Here is an 18822-nt window from a genome sequence, read left to right as displayed (position 1 = left end):
ATGAACCAATCAATCACGTCTACTCCTATATGTACATTGGCATTCATTTGGACCACACCTTTGGCTGGAAGGCCTGTGTGATCTCATTTACAGACGAGATTATACTTTCTACACACACTCAGGGTGAATCAGAGGGTTTATGTTATACCAGGCTGTATTACAGAGCATCTTCATATTGGGATGTCAGAAAGGATGGCAATATCTGGAAACATTTAATTTAAAGCTTGCTTGACAGGTAAAGACTGCCATTAAGGTTGTGGAGAGGAATTAAAATCAGTCTCTTCAGGCACGCAAAGAGAATATGGTCTGATCTATCTTTATTCTTCATGCCACGTATGAGCGCTTATCCTCTGGCAGAAGATATAGGTACCCCAATGTAAACTCAACATTTTTGTAAACTAGGCCTAATTTCAATTAAAATAAAACTTTAAATAATGTTGCATGAGGCTGCAGGGGGTATGCAATAACTTCATGCAAAGGGTTGTGTACTGGATAGGTTGTTCTTATTGTGAAAGATGTACAATATATGTGATGTGCTTTGGTATGGCTAAATGTCACATTGTTTATATGTTGTTTTTTATTGTAAGTACTATGTCAGCTGTATGATTTACTTTGTCGTAGGACTTAAGCAAACACATTGTTGGAAAGGTCTCAACTTGGAGACTAACATATGTCAGTCTGAAGAGGATACATTACTCCTGCTTAGAAATATTGACCTCTGAATCTTGAACCCATTTTCACCTATGTAATAATTCAATTTAAAAAAGATCTGTGTATTTACTTTGTCGTAGGACTTAAGCAAACACATTGTTAGAAAGGTCTCAACTTGGAGACTAACATATGTCAGTCTGAAGAGGATACATTACTCCTGCTTAGAAATATTGACCTCTGAATCTTGAACCCATTTTCACCTATGTAATAATTCAATTTAAAAAAGATCTGTGTATTTACTTTGTCGTAGGACTTAAGCAAACACATTGTTAGAAAGGTCTCAACTTGGAGACTAACATATGTCAGTCTGAAGAGGATACATTACTCCTGCTTAGAAATATTGACCTCTGAATCTTGAACCCATTTTCACCTATGTAACAATTCAATTTAAAAAAAATCTGTGTATCCCAAAAAAAAACAGGGTGTATCTAAAATTCCAAACTGCCAACTTCTAATTATGAGAAACATGCCAATGTATTTTAAAACTACAACTCCCAATGGAGACTAGAACAAGTTACGAAGCTAGTATACTTGTAGTTCTTCCGGGATGGGTGGGTGGACCCGTTCCACTCCTGTTTTGGTGCTGTCTGCCGTGAACAGGCTTCATTCCATTTCAGATTGCTGGCTGCCGGCCGGCCGAGCAAACAGTACATAGTACAAATACATGAAACAGTATTTCATTATCTTTATTGTATAAATCCTTAAATGCAACATCAATATTATGCATATGATGTAATTTTCTTTCAGAATTGCAGTGCGGTAATTACTACGTCACTTCCTGAGAATCCCCACAGGTTGGGTACACGTTACCATGGTGCATAACTTACTGAGCAACTTGTCCCACGGTTGCTGGTGACAAAATCACTTATTCAAAATGTACACTGAAGCAATATTGGCATAAAAGAACTGCCTGCTTGCTGTCCAATTGTCTGATATCTCAATCGATCCGTGTTCTGTCTTACAGCATAATATAATATTTCACCGGTAATAAAACCGAGAAAATAACATTAAAATAAAAAATAAAACCATGATAACATCTCGTGAATAAATGTTGATTAATAGTTTTAAAAACATCAAATATCAATAAACAACAAAGCAGTGCAGCTTTAGTAATGAGACCAAAATAATAACATTAAAAGAAATAAATATAAACCATGATAATATCTAGTGAATAAATGTTGATTAAAGCAACGATTATGGGCGCCTGGGTAGCTCACCTAGTAGAGCGCGTGCCCATATACAGAGGCTCAGTCCTCGACGCAGTGGCCGCAGGTTTGATTCTGACCTGTGGCCCATTGCTGCATGTCATTACCCCTCTCTCTCCCCTTTAATATCTAAGCTGTCCTGTCACAAATAAAGGCCTAAAATGCCCCCCCAAAAAAATTAAATAAAAAAAGGCAACAATTATGTCCTAAAAAAACCAATAATAGCAAATCGTGACAGCTTCTATGCTGCAGATAAAAACATGGTGCAGATGTGAAAGATGCTTCCAATTTCAATACATTAGTTTAAAAAACATCCTGATCGTCGCCAAAAAATGGGGGAAATGTGTCTGTGTACACGAATCAATAGATCAAATTACGAACTGCCGTGAGACTGGGTTGTGACTTTGCCAGTTCTTTTTTCCACGAACGACTGGCAAGAACGTTCTCCTCAGGAACACAAGTATGTACTCTCTCATCCACCGTTACATATTTCATATTTCATATTTCATATGTATGGGGATGAGACAGTCTCTTCACTCAGAGAACCAAGATTACAACGTAACCGAGCGTTCTTTGCATTCTTGGGATTGAGAAACGCCCAAAGTAAACAGTGAAGTTGTCAGGTGGTAGTGTACGGTATCGGTTTCAGTTTGTCCATGAACAAACAGCTCCATGAGACCAACATTTGAGCTGATTCTTTAGATGAGTAATCCAAGAACAAACAATTGTTGAAAATAGTATGATTACCTTGGTAAATTCTTTAAATTAAATCAGTCCTTAATTATTTGTCTTAAACATCATTTACCTTGTCATGTGATAAGCTGGTTTAAAAAAAAAAAATGTAACCAGGTAGGGCGATTGAGAAAAAATTCTCATTTGCAACGACGACCTGGCCAAGACAAAGCATAAAGATGCGAGACAACATAGAGTTACACATAATAATAAATATGCAAAATATAAACATACAAAAACCAGTAAAGAATCTACAAAAAAATACAGATAAAATAAAGAGACTATATACAGGGTAATGTCTAAGTGGTCTGGCAGTAACACAATACAGATACAATAGTCCAAGTAAAAATACTGAATGTAGTGCAGAGTCTATATAAAGTTTGTAGAAATGGAATTGTGCAAAAGATCATCAAACAAATATGACAGCAGTGCAGGTGAGAATGTGCCAATATGCAATGGAGCGAGAGCTCACTCAGCAGTACTTTAAAGGCAGTTTTAAGGTTTAAAGTGTTAAGGTTTTTTTTGTAATTTATGCTTTAGTACACTGCTTTAGTACATAACCAACAAATATTACTGGGACCACTACAGATGAGCATTTAATATCTATATTCACATTATAGACGCCATCGCTGACTATCCCTGTAACAATTTGGCCACAATTAAGCACATTGACCATACACGTCCAGCCATATGCTAGGTTATGACCTAGTCCTGTTTTTCAAAAAGTGAAACTGCACGTGTGGGCTATGGTGGCTACAGAGATAGCACATGGAGACTGACAAGAACTGTGATTGTGTTTTCTTCTCCAGGTTTGTGATGCTGGGAGAGGTTATTCAGAAAGAATACAAGTTGGAAAAAGTCTTTGTTATCTTCTTTTCAGTAACACTCAACAAAGCCTTACTCTCATTTCAGACATTTCTTTAACTATCACAGTGAATGAAAGAACGTGAACACTGCACAGCATATGGTCACATTCAGCAATGAAAGCAGGCGGACCTTTTCACTGTCTTTGCAACACATTCTCACTTCCATCGCGTCAAAAAGCGATGCTTGGCCAGGTGCCTTTGGCGTTTGTTATTGATGCAAAAAGTCTCCTTTAGCATCTATTTAGACGTGCTTGGTCAGGACTGTTGGTGTCACTTTTTGACGCTCTGGGTCAGGACATATGTTTAACTCAGGGCCGGTTCTAGCCCTTTGGTTGCCCTAGGTGAGATTGAGTTTTGTGCCCCCCCCCCAGTCTCACATTGCCAGATCTCCACAGCACTGTGTCAGCAATAGAGTAGCAATGTATGTTCATTTTAGTTTCTAGCTTCCATGGAAGTTAGATGGCACCAACATTTGGTCTAATCATAACTGGTCTGGCAACCCAAAGGCCAGTGTTTTGTTTCCAGATTTGTGTGCGTGGTGACTTATGATGGGGGGGGGTGGGGGGGTCTGGGGGTCCACCCCCTGAAAAATTTGAGCATTAAATACTTCATTTCCTGCATTCTGGTGAATTTTAATGCACTTTTTAAAAGTAAATATCTTTATCTAAAGGGAAACAGAGATTACAATCCAAATATAAAAACATAATGGAATATTTTGCCCCCGTCTGGAGCCAGGCCCAGATGGCGGGCTTGTCAGCGAGCATCTGGTGGCCGGGTTTGCCACGGAGCCCGGTCGGGCACAGCCCGAAAAAGCTACATGGCCCCCATCTCTCCAGCCCATGGGCCCACCACCTGTGGGAGGAACCGCTGGGGTCGGGTGCGCTGCCACACGGGGGGCAGTGAAGGTCGGGGGCATCGACGGACCAGACCCGGGCGGCAGACTCTGGGGACGTGGAATGTCACCTCTCTGTGGGGGAAGGATCCGGAACTGGTGCGGGAGGTGGAGTGCTACCGGTTAGATCTGGTGGGGCTTACCTCTACGCACAGTCTCGGTTCCGGAACCATACTCCTGGATAGGGGTTGGACTCTTTTCTTCTCCGGAGTTGCCCAGGGTGTGAGGCGCCGGGCGGGTGTGGGGATACTCACAAGCCCCCGGCTGAGCGCCGCTACGTTGGAGTTTACCCCGGTCTGGAGGAGGCCCCTGTCCGACAGACTTTCAACTCACACCTCCGGCAGAGCTTTTCGTGCATCCCTGTGGAGGCTGGGGGCATTGAACCCGAGTGGACAATGTTCAAAGTTTCCATTGCTGAAGCTGCGGCGAGGAGCTATGGTCTTAGGGTCTTAGGTGCCTCAAGGGGCGGTAACCCACGAACACCATGGTGGACACCGGTGGTCAGGGAAGCCGTCCAACTGAAGAAGGAGTCCTTCCGGGATATGTTATCCCAGAGGACTCCGGAGGCAGTTTCAAGGTACCGAAGGGCCCGAAGGGCTGCAGCCTCTGCCGTGAAAGAGGCAAAGCAGCGGGTGTGGGAGAAGTTTGGAGAAGACATGGAGAAGGACTTTCGGTCGGCACCAAAGTGCTTCTGGAAAACTGTTCGCCACCTCAGGAGGGGGAAGCGGGGAACCATCCAAGCTATGTACAGTAAGGAGGGGACACTGTTGACTTCAACTGAGGAGGTAATAGGGCGGTGGAAGGAGCACTTTGAGGAACTCCTGAATCCGACTAATACGCCCTCTATGTTAGAGGCAGAGCTGGAGGATGACGGGGGATTGTCGTCGATTTCCCAGGCGGAAGTCACTGTCAAACAACTCCACAGTGGCAAAGCCCCGGGGATTGATGAGATCCGTCCAGAAATGCTCAAGGCTCTGGGTGTGGAGGGGCTGTCCTGGTTGATACGTCTCTTCAACATTGCGTGGAAGTCTGTAACAGTGCCAAAGGAGTGGCAGACTGGGGTGGTGGTTCCCCTTTTTAAAAAGGGGGACCAGAGGGTGTGTGCCAATTACAGGGGTATCACACTTCTCAGCCTCCCTGGTAAAGTCTACTCCAAGGTGCTGGAAAGGAGGGTTCGGCCGATAGTCGAACCTTGGGTTGAAGAGGAACAATGCGGATTCCGTCCAGGGAGCCTGGGAGTATGCCCAACCAGTCTACATGTGTTTTGTGGATCTGGAGAAGGTGTATGACCGGGTCCCCCGGGAGATACTGTGGGAGATGCTGCGGGAGTATGGGGTGAGGGGGTCTCTTCTCAGGGCCATCCAATCTCTGTACGACCAAAGTGAGAGCTGTGTCCGGGTTCTCGGCAGTAAGTCGGACTCGTTTCAGGTGAGGGTTGGCCTCCGCCAGGGTTGCGCTTTGTCACCAATCCTGTTTGTAATATTTATGGACAGGATATCAAGGCGTAGTCGGGGTGGGGAGGGGTTGCAGTTCGGTTGGCTGGGTATCTCATCGCTGCTCTTTGCAGATGACGTGGTCCTGATGGCATCATCGGCTTGTGACCTTCAGCACTCACTGGATCGGTTCGCAGTCGAGTGTGAAGCGGCTGGGATGAGGATCAGCACCTCTAAATCTGAGGCCGTGGTTCTCAGCAGGAAACCGATGGAATGCCTTCTCCAGGTAGGGAATGAGTCCTTACCCCAAGTGAAGGAGTTCAAGTACCTTGGGGTTTTGTTCGCGAGTGAGGGGACAATGGAGCGGGAGATTGGTCGGAGAATCGGCGCAGCGGGTGCGGTATTACATTCAATCTATCGCACCATTGTGACGAAAAGAGAGCTGAGCCAGAAGGCAAAGCTCTCGATCTACCGGTCAGTTTTCGTTCCTACCCTCACCTATGGTCATGAAGGCTGGGTCATGACCGAAAGAACGAGATCCAGGGTACAAGAGGCCGAAATGGGTTTCCTCAGGAGGGTGGCTGGCGTCTCCCTTAGAGATAGGGTGAGAAGCTCAGTCATCCGTGAGGAGCTTGGAGTAGAGCCGCTGGTCCTTCGCGTCGAAAGGAGCCAGTTGAGGTGGTTCGGGCATCTGGTAAGGATGTCCCCTGGGCGCCTCCCTAGGGAGGTGTTCCAGGCACGTCCAGCTGGGAGGAGGCCTCGGGGAAGACCCAGGACTAGGTGGAGGGATTATATCTCCAACCTGGCCTGGGAACGCCTTGGGATCCCCCAGTCAGAGCTGGTTAATGTGGCTCGGGAAAGGGAAGTTTGGGGTCCCCTGCTGGAGCTGCTCCCACCGCGACCCGACACCGGATAAGCGGAAGAAGATGGATGGATGGAATATTTTGCAGTAAGGCTCTCAGGCATTCTGTATTGCTTTCATCTATTTATTCTCCTTTGGATCGATGTTTCTAATTATATCTGAGTCAGCACACATCTAGCCTAGGCATCATTTACTCTTCCCACTTTTGCTTCTTTTGTTGAGGAAGTAACCACCTTAAATGTGCATATTAAAATTATTCACCTGAATGATACATGAATTCATTTTAATGAATTAATAAACCCCTCGACTGTAATATTTCAGATGTGTTTGAGTAAGATTTCTGCTCATGTTCAAAACTTTGTGCACATTCAAAATACAGTATATCTCATCTGTGTTCTCTCTGGTTTGGAGGAGTTGAGATATTGTGAAAAAAATAAAGTGATAATACAATAGACTATTACAAGAATAAAGTCACTATATTTCAGAAAATAATCCACCTGCACCATAGTCTGCTGTGCATTACGTGATTGCTCTGCTGATACGGTAGATCTCAGACCTGCTGCCAGACACAGAGCCCCGTTTGGGACGGTGGTCTGTGTCTTAGGGAAGTGGCTGTACGCTGCTCTACATCGGAGGTGGAAACACAAAACTACGCAGAAATAGGGACACATCTGCCGCAGCATGCCCACAGCAGAGTGCGTCCATTTTAAACCTGAAGCTGCACAGACCAGGGAAGGTGCGCTTGCAGCAGCTCCGTGTCTGTGCCGCTGCTCGTCTCTATTTTTACAGCGAGAGTGGACACTAACAGGTCTGCTTCAGAGCTCCGTGTGTTTGAGTTTGACCCGTAGACTGGAAAAGTCGCGTAATGAAAGGTTGACAAGTAAACGTGTGGCTGAGGGGGCGCCCTAGGATGATCATGTTTAATAAACACGTTTTATTTCGCTTGTCGTTCGAATTCTATTACACGGCGCCCCTAAAACCGGCCCTGGTTTAACTGAAGAACGGGACAGTTAGGTTTAGGAAAAAAATCGTGGGTGGGGTTACAAAATGTATGTTTCAGTGACACGCGGGATAAGAACAGGACATGAACCCCGGTCTCCTGGGTGAAAGTCCTGCGTTGTTTGACCCATCCACCACCCCAACCTGCCTCTTTACACAGATTTTCGGTCTTTTAAAGTACTCTCTACCATTGTCTCTCTACATACTACTCTCTACTGTTGTCTCTTTACATACTACTCTCTACTGTTGTCTCTTTACATACTACTCTCTACTGTTGTCTCTCTTCATACTACTCTCTACTGTTGTCACTCTTCATACTACTCTCTACTGTTGTCTCTTTACATACTACTCTCTACTGTTGTCTCTCTTCATACTACTCTCTACCGTTGTCTCTCTACATATTACTCTCTACCGTTGTCTCTCTTAACACTACGTCATCTTACAGCGCTGCGGTCGAGCTTCTGCTCTGCCCACTGTGTTCCATTCAGAAGATTAAGGGGAATTTTTGCGCCGCAGAGAGACACTGACCAAGCGTCAGTATTTGACGTGTTGGGAGTGACAATGGGTTGGTCTTTTACATCACAAGCAGAAGGAAAGACAGTAGACACAGTTGCTCTGAGGAACAGAATTACAGTGTGATGCGCTCTGATCACAGATGATACTCCTGGTTAGTGTTGCTGCAGTGATATGGGAGAAATCAGACACTGAACTATAAATAAGAACCTATGTCGTACATATCTAAGTTGGGATGTTCGTTAGAATTCCCTCTGTTGTGCTTCCAGACAGTGTTTTCTTGCTGAGCAGCTAGCTCCGACTGCTGAGCTCCATGCTGCTTTCATACTGCACACACAGAGGGAATGAGAGTCCAGCTGTAGCTACTTTGGACGATTTGTGTAACTCAAATTATTTAGCTGAACTTTGGATTTGTGAAAGAAGACGTGGAGTTGCATAATGGGCAGTGTAGAATGTCCATGTGTTTGGCCTATAATAGTGACTAAAACTAGGAATATTTCAGGCTCAGCTTCTTTCATTTTGACCATTCTCTTTTAAATGTGACCCCATGGAAGCACCGCAGTATATCAGTGGCGTACCCCTTTAATGTTGAAACTGTTGGCAACTGACTGTAACATGAGATAAAAGGAAGGGAACATGAAATGTATATATATATATATATATATATATATATATATGGTTGTGGATATTGCAAAACCAAAACTTGCCTCAACATTAGTAGTTAAGTGTCAGTGCTCCCATCTTACCTCATGATGGCGATAGTGTGCTGCTTCTAACATGACAGAGCTGTTTCCATCCCAGATGAACCTCCCAGCTTTTTGTTCAGAGTAGAGGTGCTTAAGGTGTGGCTCTGTGCAGCTGCTAATGTCCTGTAAATGACAAGCAGTAAACAGCTGCTCTGGATTATGTTTTTTTGGGCAGGCATGTTCTTAAATTAGGACTTCCTTCATCTCACCAGAAGCCAAACTGATCAAGAGCATCTAGACTGTTTGGCTGTAGAAAAACAAAAAGGAGTTTATAACCCTGGTGACTATAAAATCACTGTAAATCATTATTCATCTTTACTTTTTAGCTTCATATTTTTCTTATCTGTTGTGTTTTCAGATAAGTATAATAACCTGCATGATAATTTTCAATCATTGTGAAACATTAGGTCAGTTAGATATGTGATAGTCTATATCCGCGACGTATTATTTCCGGGATTGCTCTGTTGCCGCCGGCAATTCCGCCGGATGTCTGTCCCCTTCCTCTTTCTTTAGGTTGGCGTTCTAAACTCCGGTTCTTTACCCTCTGCAGGGTAAATCCAGACAGCTAGCTAGACTATCTGTCCTTTCTGAGTTTTCTGTTGCACCACTAAAACAACCTTTGAACGTACACATGTTCCACCAAAACAAGTTCCTTCCCGAGGCTATTTTGTAGAGGCACCGTTGCTCCATCCAGCGCTTAGTCCAGCCTAAGACAATTGTTATTGGTTTAAAGGAATGCCAATAAACCAGAGCATGTTTTTCTCCCATCCAGGAATGCTGTGAGGACTAGCCAGACCCTCCTTTGCAGTGCTGTGGAGGAAGGTCTGAAGGTCAAAGCGAGACTAAAGGTGTCCAGATGCTCCTCAGAAACATTTAGAACCACCGCTGCAGGTGAAACCTTTAGGTGACATGTGATATTTGTTTTCTATGATGGATGTATTCATGACATTATTATCTTTTAGAATTGCATATATTTGATTCTGATTTCAGCTTATTAAACAAATTCAATACATTTTCCAATTATAAAATATCAGTTTAGTTCTCTTGCACAATGATTTAATGCGACAACAAAAAAATAAGCATGAGGTATGTGTATGTGTCAAAATACAAGAAGAAGGAAGGCAACAGTATACAGAATGTAAGTAGTTTGCTCATCAAATAAGCTTTTAGCATATATTTAAATTTGAGAGAGAGGAATATTGTGTTGCAGAATGACGGTACTTTTTCCAGCTGACATTTGATTGAGAAGTGCCGAATCATAGACTGTAAATAATAATAACAATATATGTGCCGAATCTATAATCAACAATATCTGAAATAGTCTTCTAAATCTATTCAAAACTGCAGCGGAAATTCATAATTGTAGAAAACAATATAATATTGACTCCTGTATCCTAAACAATGTACAGCTAAAGTGGATGCACTTGTACCAGCAGGTGGCAGTACAACTCTGGCCTCAGTCGTGGAATATAAAACAAGAAGATTTAGATGTACTGTGGACAATATCAGCAGCAAAGCTGTGGTTTCTTTCAAACATGTTAAAGTGTCCAATCTGTGGTCGTGGCACAGCGCTGCTAAGCGTCTCAGGGTGTGGACGTCTCTGTGCCAGGCCCGTCCCACAGTGTTGTGTCAGTGATGAATGGCTCTGTCAGAGATCTGCAGCTGTGCAGCTAGATAATGATTATAGGAGAGGTGGGGTGACAAAGAGGATGGAGGAAAGGTAGTGATGGTATTATATTATTAATATATATAATATGATAGTGTTAATGATATAATGCCATTCTTTTATTTGCCAAGTACATTTACACATACGAGGAACGTATCCGCTGCATGGAACCCATCCTTATTAGGAGCAGTGGGCAACTACAGTCCAGCACCCGGGGACCAATGGCAGTCGTAATGCCAGTGCCTGCACCAAGGGCAATGGCAGGAGATACCTAGCATATATATATATATGTATATTAGAGATGTTCCGATACTGAAACCAGTATCAGAAATGCCTCTGATTCTGCCTAAAATGCTGGTATCGGTATCGGAATGTACTGGAGTTTATCCATCCTATACCATATAATTTAGCCCCGAAAAATCTACTTTAAAATAGTTTATTTATGTTCTTTTTCCATTATGACTGACTGTCAAACTGGATAATAAAAGGAAGTTCTGTGGAGTTCATTTTTCATTTGTGTTTGTTCATGTTTCACAAAGAGTTTAACAACAAAGATAGAAAGCATAACACATCCATACAGGGATAGTAGTATACAGCTGTTAAGACAAAGTCAAATATATGTTTTATTTTTTTAACACACTGGTATCAAATCAGTACTCGTTATCGGCCAAACTCAAAGTTAAGCCCTTGTATAGGGAAGCAAAAATTGGTATCGGAACCTCTCTAATATATATATAAACTACATACCAGGGTGATGTGAAGAAGAGCGAGTGCAGAATGAGGTTGGGGGCTGAAAGAGAAGGAGAGAACAGGAGATCTTTGGTCAATGGTATTGTGTGTGGATGTTTTAAGTGAGGCAGGATGATGCTCTGTGCACTTCCATTACAGTCCAGCTGATTCCAGCTGAGTCCTCTCTGCTCCCAGGCTTTGGGGACACACTGTCCTCCCATCTCCTCCTGATCGACAGCCAGCATCTCTTTTATGGCTAGACAACAGGGAGAGGCAGGGCCATGTTAGTGAGGGAAATATAAATATAGGCACAAGGTCTCCAAACATGTATTTATGCTGATGCTGATGACTTCAGTTGCATTTTGAAACAATCAGTCCATTTAGAAACAAAAGAAAACAATATGTGGAAATCAGCACAATTTGCTAGCAGTGATTCAGAATGATTTTGGCTGGTATTGTTGTGTAACATGGTTAGCTAGCTAATATTGTAATATAAATGAAGTATTGTTTTCAGTTTAAATAACAGCCACGGAGCATGTCATTTACAGCAGTTTAAATGACATACATTTGCAAAACATACCTCAAGGAGTCTGTTTTACATTGTATATTTCCGTAATTACACAATATGAAAGAATTTTAAGATGGACATAATATTTAAGTTATTATTTAACATGGATTAAACTCTGTAGCTGCTTCCTGCTGGGAGTTGAGGGACGGCCTTGTCTTGTCAAGCGACTTGCTGTCGTATAGTAGAGGAATTACCGTATAGTACAGGAGAAGCTTGCAGGCAGTTTGGACTTACATGAGCTGTTTAGGTTTAATTATTGATGTTAACTAGCATTTTAGTTAGCAATAATTAGCCTGTGCCCATGTTATCTCCTTACATATACCTACGATCTCCGTCTCTGCAAGATTGGGAATGATTGAGATTTCTCTTGGCACAGCTACCAGAAGACTTACAACTTTCAGACAGGTTGCTCACGTCACATTTACTTCGTCTCTCTCAGTTGGAGGCTGCACAGTAACGCTCAGCGCTCACCGGAAAAGTGCTTCTAATATCCTTCACTGGTCTCCGTCCAGAGCAACGGGACCTGTTGGTCCATTCTTATATACTGTCTATGGCTTCAACTAGTGAAAGATTCCATGAAGTGAGCTGGCCAATCAGAGCAGACTGGGCTTTTTCGGGAGGAGGGCTTAAAGAGACAGGCGTCTCATACAGAGGGTGAATACAGGTGCAGAAGCCATGGGCATTATGAGAAAAATAAAGTATTTTTGTTTTTAACATTAAAGCATGTAAACATGTTCTAGTACAAACACAAAATGCAACTATAATCCTGAAAATGCTATATAATAGTTGCCCTTTAAGAGTGACAACGGTAGAGAATAGCATGAAAGACCAAAATGCCACATAAAGGGGTTGGTTGGAGTCAAACAACACAGGACTTTCACCCAGGAGACCGGGCTTCTTGTCCTGTGTGTCACATTTTATAACCCCACCCACCAACTTTTCCTAAACCTAAGCCCCAATTTCCACCGGCTGTGTTACGGCTGCGTAACGGCTCCGAAACGGCGGCGGAGTCATTCGGTTTCCATTAAAGTCAATGTGTGTATTGCCACTGAGTGCAGAACGGCTGCGTTCCGACTCCGGCACAGCTCCAGCGATCCGCAGCCCTCCAGAGCAGATACGCAGAGCTTCTATTTTTGCCAGACACCGGAGAGCTCCGCAGCAATTCATCACATGGCAGATAGTGCGGGACAGGAAGTTGAGCAAAGAAGCAAATTAAAAGTTCCAGTTAATTTTCAAAATAAAACAGGTCTGCAGCCGTTCTGCATCCAGTGGAAATCCAGAGTAACTGTCCTGTTCTTGTGCTGCATGTCAGTCAGTACGTCCCGACCCAGAGCGTCAAAAGTGACGTCAAGAGAACCGATGCTAAAGGAGACTTTTAGCGTGAATAACAAACGCCAAAGGACACCAAGATTACCGTCACTAAAGGAGACTTTTACTGTGAATAACAAAGGCCAAATAATGGTCCAGTCAGACCCTCTTCTAACAAACCAGGAATTATTGACCATATTATTGCTATGGAAAAAGCAAATGCATTGGATTAACAATTTACTTTTAGTGTGAAACGTCCACTCGACGTCCAAACCCAGCAACATTGAGACATTAAATGGCAGCTGTTTAAATGCCCAATCAAGACATCTCGTTATGGTTAAAAAATAGTTCCAAAATGAAAGCTGTGCCGACGTCCAGAGGAGGTCCTATTGACATGCTTGTTACACAGAGGGAGAAGACTGAGGGCTGCAGATAATGAAGAAACACCTCGGTGAACACATTCCATTTTCTTTGAAATAGGCCAAAAAGGTCAATGTGTTGATCAGTCCTTAGCTTCAGCTCCCTGGCAAACAACAAATCAAATGTGTTTTTGACACACAGTCATTGCTCCCTGCTGTGTGGCTGCAGGAAATCAGGTTTTGACAACACAATGCCTGTATGACAGTCAGAGCTCTTGGAACCATTGCTTTCATTTATGGATTGCAAATGGTTTTGATTAACTGTGTTGTTTTTCAGTGTGAGGTTCATGCATTAGTCACACTCGTAGAGGGTGAATGGCAGCATAATGTTTTGGAGCAGTGACTGTGTCCTGTGGGTAGTTGGACGGCGGGATGCTGCATTGTGTTTCTCTGATTGTTAAATTGGAGGCAGCATTAATCCAGGATTTATCAGTGATTGGATGTTGAGGCCTGGAGCTGTAGCTGCAGCCAGCAGATAGAAGCAAACATTAGCATCTTTTAATTAAGACTGTACTCCCAATATCTCTCTCCAAGTACGCCTCCACCTCATACCTGTGTACAACCCAGGGAAAGGTCAGCTGTGTGTGTGGGTAGGCAGAGAGGGAATGAGAGGAAGAGACATTTGGTTTTCTGCTTAGTTTTCCAGAGATCCTTAGAAAATCAGAAGCATTTTATACCAATATTTAAAACTTTATTGCATAACTTTATGATATTAATGAACGTCCGTTACATTCAAGCCCTTGCCAAATGAGTTGCTACAAAGCTAATTAATACTATCAGCTCCAAACAACTCTCTCTGTATTTCTCAGTATGGCTATGTTTAGAAGATTGTGTCATCCGGCGACTTTCACACACAAACTCAAGTGAAGATAGTTACCTGTTCTGAAGAATCCATCATGTTTTTTTATTCCTTGGCTACTAGCAACTGCATGGAGGAGGGTTGGGGGGGAGGTGCGCGATCACGGAAGGCTTGTATCATGTGGACGTGCCGACAGTTATGTTGTCATAGAATTCCTCATGGGGGCGATAGAAACTATGCACTATATCTTTAAATGTATTATGTACACATAAATGGGCTCATTTTGACATTCAGTGACTCTTAGCCAAGCCAGAGTTGGACAGTCATACATATTTTATCTTATCACACATAAATCTCTTTAGACATCATCATCTTACTGTCCAGCAACCATAGTCCAGGTAAGAAAAGAGTTGACACGGCTTGTCTTTGTTGACTTCAGTTATTACCAGGCTGCAACTGTTAAGGTTCTGTTGAATGGATCCAGAAGCGAACACAAGGCAGATGGACAGTTAACTCAGGTTTTTTTTTTTAAAGGCAAGTATGCCAACAGTTGAACTGAAGAGTCACGGTGGGAAGCGGGCAGACTGAGGTTTCCAAGTACTCAGTTTAGAGCAGGAGTGCAAAGTATTCCAGAAAACAGCTCTGAGCAGGCAGGCAACGTCTTCAAACAGGGCTGGCGGACTAGGGCAAGGCAGAATGCTAATGTTGCTCTGTGTTTTTTTGGATGTGTCGGTTCTAGAACATTTCAAATGGAGGAGCCAGGCTGGGGCCACATGCGTTTTTAGTGTGACAAATATATTAAGTACAAGTGATGCATACCTCCAACCCTCCTAACATTCATACTGTTGCTGGCTTTGTTTATTCTGCCATATTAATGTATGACAGAATAAACAGAGCTAGTGCTCTCCCTGTCGTTTCCGATCCAGCCACTCTCTCTCAGTAGTCTCGCATAGCCAGACCACACTTCATGCCAGCGTTGGAGAAAGGTCTGGCTAAACCCATCGTGATTCCACACCAAGTAATACAAAATGCTCTGGGTTATTTCCATTTCTTTAAACCTTTCACAATCATCTTCAGCGACACCAAGCCCACGATGCAGCAACGCTGCCCTTGGAAAATAGTGTCAGGAGGGAAGCAGAGAAGAATTCTGCTCGAAATAGGTGGCCAATGGCAGGCACAGTCTACATCCTGTGAGTCAGACGAGCCCTACAGTAACCCTCTTCCATATAACCTTCTCTGCCCACTTACTCACCTGCTTCCCATTTCCCTAATCAATGCAGCAGTAAATACAACGGCCTATCTCCACTTCTTCCACAACTGACTGTCCAGATTTTAAGCACTCTAGCTTTCCAGCCACTGTTTTTGCCTGATTGATGATTATTCCACTGACCCCTGTCTGGTTTTGTTTGCCTGTTATGACTGATTACATGTTTAAGGACCCCTGACTTTCTTTATGTCATGCTTTTGAGTTCAAGCTTGTTGTGTTTCTGATCCATTACAGCATGCATCCGTGTTTACATAATTTAGTTATCGGCACACATATGCTCATGTGCTTGATTTATTTTCCAACATTCATGAGCTCTGATGATTATGGCTGTAAACAACAGTATGAACATGTAGGGGATGATGATACGTGCATAGCATATGACTAGATGGGTTGTTGACTGCTTTTCACAACTCCCATGAGAAAGTGAATGGGGAAAGACCTTTCAAGATTAAAACCCCATATGTTGTGTTACCCTCTACAGTGAAGACTATTAAATAAATTAGTGTTTGCAAGAATAAGAAGAGGGGGGGAATGATCAGCAGGCTAAATGTGGCAGCATAGTTAACGTGCATGAATTATTTATGTGGCTCTAACTGAGTACTAATGATGGGAGAGGTTAGAGGACACGGCAGGATTCAACAGTACACTGGTACACACTATTAATTTCAGCCCAAGGATTTTTAGCTCAAACTGCTACCCAGCACCATGAAAATAAGCAATCACTCGATTGTAAAGACACTCCTCTCAAGACTGTGTCCCCCAAAACATCTGTTACTACACTCAATAAACACTCACGTTTCATGATGATGACTTCACCATCCATCTAGCGCATGTAGCCAAGAAACTAATGTGACACACTGTTTTGACAATGCTATAACCTTGACATATATTTACAGGTTTATTAAGCACCTTCAATGAACACAGATTGTCCTTATAGAGAAGAACCCAGAAAGAAATATCGTAAGTTATGACTATAACTATGGATCTATGAGACTGAACGATGACCGTCACCACGCACTTACCTTGAATGATGCAATCCTTCAACCTATCCTCGAGACATTATATCAACAAGTCAAGTCATGTGACTGACCTTGGGAGGCTTGGCACCATCCATAAGAGCATCCAGGTGGCCACGCCTCTTCCTCTTGCCTGGAACGCCTCAGCCTCAGCCCGTTCTGAGCAACAAGAAATTGTGACGGTCATCGTTCGGTTTCATAGATCCATAGTTATAGCCCTAACTTACGATCTATTTCGACCTCACTCAGACCGACGGTCTTACCTTGGATTTCAAGTAGCATCAGGGTTGCGAGGAACAGAGGACTCCACCCCGTCACAACCACGCCCCGCAGCCGAGAGGAGAACAGCGGAACCCAATGGTGCAGGGGATGCCACATTCACTCTGTAGAACCTGGAAAATGTACAGGGAGCAGACCATGTTGCCGCTGCACAGATCTCTGAAAGAGGAACTCCTCTAAGAGCAGCCCAGAAAGCAGCCATGCCTCTGGTCGAGTGGGCCAACAGATTAGCTGGGACTGGGAGATTCTGCCCAGAATAGGCTGCAGAGACAGTGTTCACATTCCAGTGGGATAAATTCTGTTCAGACACAGGGAGCCCCAACTTCTTGCCACAAAAACAAATGAAGAGCTGGGTGTGAGAGCTGCTCAGAGCCCGAGTGCAGGCAAGATAAGCCCTTAGTGCCCTCACTGGACATAAAGTAAGCACGCTCACCGGATCAAGCTGAAAGGAGCTGATCTCAATCATCTGGTTAACAGTCTGAGGGTTAACCACCTTAGGCAGAAAAGATTGATTCAGCCAGAGAGACACGCCAGTGTTTTCAGCCTTCCATCTCAAATAATCCTCACTAATTGATAGAGCATGCAGCTCGCCAACCCTCTTAGCGGAACATATAGCCAAGAGGAAAGCCGAGTCAAGGCCTTCAGCACCAAGAGTAGCTCCCATGAAGGAGACCTGGAGCACCTGTATGGATGCAGTCTACACTCCCCTTTAATGAACTGGGACACCAAGGGATGTCTCCCCATCGTAACACCCCCCACAGCCTCATGGAAGAGGAATACAGCACAAGAGTTCTATGGAGGTGAACCACTCTCCTCTTTCTATGGCTTCTAAGACCTGATTTGTGTTCAGCATTTTGAAAGGCAGAACCTTCATGAAGGTGTTTTACCACCTTAGGCCCAAGATGGGGCGCAACCCACCATCCTTCTTTTGAACGAGGAAATACGTGGAATAAAAGCCAGCGAGCTGTTCGCTGGGATAGACTTTCACGATCGCATCCTTCTGCATAAGGATCAAAATCTTCTCTGTTAAAAACCGAGCCTGGACCACGTCCCTGATGATGGTCATGCAGACCCGTGAGAAAGGAGTGGGACGGCACCGAAACTGAAGTCTGTACCCGTTTGACACCATAGCCATTACCCATGGGTCTGAAACTTTTCTGAGTTCCGGCGGCTACCCCCATACCCCTAAGGGTTACCTCCATGAGGCCCTGCTCCAGACCCAGAGACGTCAAAGCCGCCATTTCCCATTGAATCGGGAGGCATATCCCCCATACCAGTGCCGGGAGCATATTGTACTTTAGTCAATCGCCGGCAGCCTGCATTGAATTAAGGGGCCCCACTAGGGGCACTCCACCCCTTTCTGAGCATCTGTAAATAATCCCCCGCCACAGGAACTGACACTGATTGCTGGGACTGGGAGATGCCTGCCCACACTCCATCCACCAGAGCAGGGGACACAGTCGGGACATCAAGACCCACAATTTTTGGTCATGAGACCTTGGAGATAATATCCATGGGTGAGGGCAAAGTGGACAACACACCAAACCGCGAGGAGTCAAACTGTTCAGACTCAGCTGCATCCTCAGCCTGACCACCTGCTCAAAAGGGGCATAAAGGGAGAGGGCATCAGGGTGATCACCATCATCCCGCTGATAGGAAGGCAACTCTTCAGGGGAGGAACCTCTTGAGGGTCCCGGCTCTGATGCGGTCCTCGCCACAGAACGCTGAGCCTCAATCTTACCTAACCGATCAGACAAACCACGTATGGCAGCCAGGATCTGTGACTAAGAGTCCAGTTGTTGACACTGGTCA

General features: G+C 44.0%; 1 protein-coding gene across 5 annotated transcripts in view; it reads left to right on the top strand.

The window, feature by feature from the left end:
- gabbr1b (gamma-aminobutyric acid (GABA) B receptor, 1b) overlaps nt 1-18822 on the top strand; it is a 294834-nt gene that overhangs the window by 115447 nt on the left and 160565 nt on the right. Inside the window, exon 1 of one of the 5 annotated variants that reach the window (XM_039820114.1) lies at nt 9764-9850. The exons of the other annotated variants lie outside the window; for them this stretch is intronic. The gene's annotated coding sequence lies outside the window, so the exon portion shown is untranslated. Of the gene's footprint in view, nt 1-9763; nt 9851-18822 lie in introns of those variants that run through there. 5 annotated transcript variants of the gene reach the window in all.

Source organism: Perca fluviatilis, chromosome 13 (assembly GCF_010015445.1).
Source record: "Perca fluviatilis chromosome 13, GENO_Pfluv_1.0, whole genome shotgun sequence".
NCBI lineage: Eukaryota > Metazoa > Chordata > Actinopteri > Perciformes > Percidae > Perca > Perca fluviatilis.
Note: the sequence above shows the minus strand (reverse complement) of the source record. Positions and strands in the feature narration are given on the sequence as shown.